Source organism: Cherax quadricarinatus, chromosome 40, assembly GCF_038502225.1.
Source record: "Cherax quadricarinatus isolate ZL_2023a chromosome 40, ASM3850222v1, whole genome shotgun sequence".
Classification (NCBI taxonomy): Eukaryota; Metazoa; Arthropoda; class Malacostraca; order Decapoda; family Parastacidae; genus Cherax; species Cherax quadricarinatus.
This window is the reverse complement of record NC_091331.1, coordinates 7,030,637-7,033,136: the sequence shown is the minus strand read 5'-3', so window position 1 is coordinate 7,033,136 and position 2,500 is coordinate 7,030,637. Positions and strand designations below refer to the sequence as shown.

At 52.1% G+C, this 2,500-nt stretch overlaps 1 pseudogene; it reads left to right on the top strand.

Annotated features, from left to right (window-relative positions):
• The window catches only part of LOC128687160 (zwei Ig domain protein zig-8-like), a 158,081-nt pseudogene that overhangs the window by 143,952 nt on the left and 11,629 nt on the right, over nt 1-2,500 (top strand).

The following is a 2,500-nucleotide window of genomic DNA, read 5'->3' as shown; positions in this document are numbered from 1 at the left end:
ATATGCAGGATGAGATGAGAGTAGTAGTGTAGCAATGGTCTAAAGTCTGCTGTGTATAGTGTTCTAAATGACTCATACGAAATATTGAATGAGATATGCAATTACGTCATTTGTTCATGTCTTCTATGTTATTCTGTTCGCATGAGCCTAAAGTAACAGGTTTGTTTTATTTACAGATATTTCAGGTGGTGGTTATCCTATGGCAGCCTTCCTCTCAGGTGGTGCTCATCCCATGGTAACCTGCCTCTCAGGTGGTGCTCATCTCATGGTAACCTGCCTCTAAGGTGGTGCTCATCGCATGGTAACCTGCCTCTCAGGTGGTGGTCATCCCATGGTAACCTGCCTCTCAGGTGGTGCTTATCCCATGGTAACCTGCCTCTAAGGTGGTGCTCATTCCATGGTAACCTGCCTCTCAGGTGGTGGTCATCCCATGGTAACCTGCCTCTCAGGTGGTGCTCATCCCATGGTAACCTGCCTCTCAGGTGGTGCTCATCCCATGGTAACCTGCCTCTAAGGTGGTGCTCATCCCATGGTAACCTGCCTCTAAGGTGGTGCTCATCCCATGGTAACATGCCTCTAAGGTGGTGCTCATCCCATGGTAACCTGCCTCTCAGGTGGTGCTCATCCCATGGCAACCTGCCTCTCAGGTGGTGCTCATCGCACGGTAACCTGCCTCTCAGGTGGTGCTCATCCCATGGTAACCTTCCTCTAAGGTGGTGCTCATCCCATGGCAACCTGCCTCTCAGGTGGTGCTCATCCCATGGAAACCTGCCTCTAAGGTGGTGCTCATCCCATGGCAACCTGCCTTTCAGGTGGTGCTCATCCCATGGCAACCTGCCTCTCATGTGGTGCTTATCCCATGGCAACCTGCCTTTCAGGTGGTGCTCATCCCATGGCAACCGCCTTTCAGGTGGTGCTCATCCCATGGCAACCTGCCTCTCAGGTGGTGCTTATCCCATGTCAACCGTCCTCTCAGGTGGTGCTCATCCCATGGCAACCTGCCTCTCAGGTGGTGCTTATCCCATGGCAACCGTCCTCTCAGGTGGTGCTCATCCCATGGCAACCTGCCTCTCAAGTGGTGCTCATCCCATGGCAACCTTCCTCTAAGGTGGTGCACATCCCATGGCAACCTGCCTCTCAGGTGGTGCTTATCCCATAGCAACCTGCCTCTCAGGTGGTGCTTATCCCATGTCAACCGTCCTCTCAGGTGGTGCTCATCCCCTGGCACCCTGCCTCTCAGGTGGTGCTTCTCCCATGGCAACCGTCCTCTCAGGTGGTGCTCATCCCATGGCAACCTGCCTCTCAAGTGGTGCTCATCCCATGGCAACCTTCCTCTAAGGTGGTGCACATCCCATGGCAACCTGCCTCTCAGGTGGTGCTTATCCCATAGCAACCTGCCTCTCAGGTGGTGCTTATCCCATGTCAACCGTCCTCTCAGGTGGTGCTCATCCCATGGCAACCTGCCTCTCAGGTGGTGCTTATCCCATGGCAACCGTCCTCTCAGGTGGTGCACATCCCATGGCAACCTGCCTCTCAGGTGATACTCGTGCTATGGCAACCTACCTTCATGATTCTTTCCTCATAACCGTGCATTTGCTGGAGCTGAATTTCAGAATCCATTTGTAAGGCAATCCCAGTAATGTGATCACGTCATCCCGTTGCATGTTGCAGTCTCTGCAGTCTCCTCCTCTTCTTATTCTCCTTATTAGTGTTGTGCCATTCGCAAACAGTGACACGTAGGAGTCTATTTCACTTGTCAGGTCAATCTTTGTTATATTCCTCTTGGGTGCTTGTGTGTGTACTCACCTAGTTGTACTCACCTAGTTGAGGTTGCGGGGGTCGAGTCCGAGCTCCTGGCCCCGCCTCTTCACTGATTGCTACTAGGTCACTCTCCCTGAGCCGTGAGCTTTATCATACCTCTGCTTAAAGCTATGTATGGATCCTGCCTCCACTACATCGCTTCCCAAACTATTCCACTTACTGACTACTCTGTGGCTGAAGAAATACTTCCTAATATCCCTGTGATTCATCTGTGTCTTCAGCTTCCAACTGTGTCCCCTTGTTACTGTGTCCAATCTCTGGAACATCCTGTCTTTGTCCATCTTGTCAATTCCTCTCAGTATTTTGTATGTCGTTATCATGTCCCCCCTATCTCTCCTGTCCTCCAGTGTCGTCAGGTTGATTTCCCTTAACCTCTCCTCGTAGGACATACCTCTTAGCTCTGGGACTAGTCTTGTTGTGTGTGTGTGTGTGTGTGTGTGTGTGTGTGTGTGTGTGTGTGTGTGTGTGTGTGTGTGTGTGTGTGTGTGTGTGTGTGTGTGTGTGTGTGTGTGTGTGTGTGACGGAAGTAACCTGTGCTACGATCGTGTTGACAGAGGCGGTATCGGAGATCACCGGAGGACCGGACCTGTACGCGCAGGAGGGTAGCGACGTCACTCTTCTGTGTCGTCTACGGAACTACACGGAGCCTCCAACCTACGTCTTCTGGTACCACACTGAC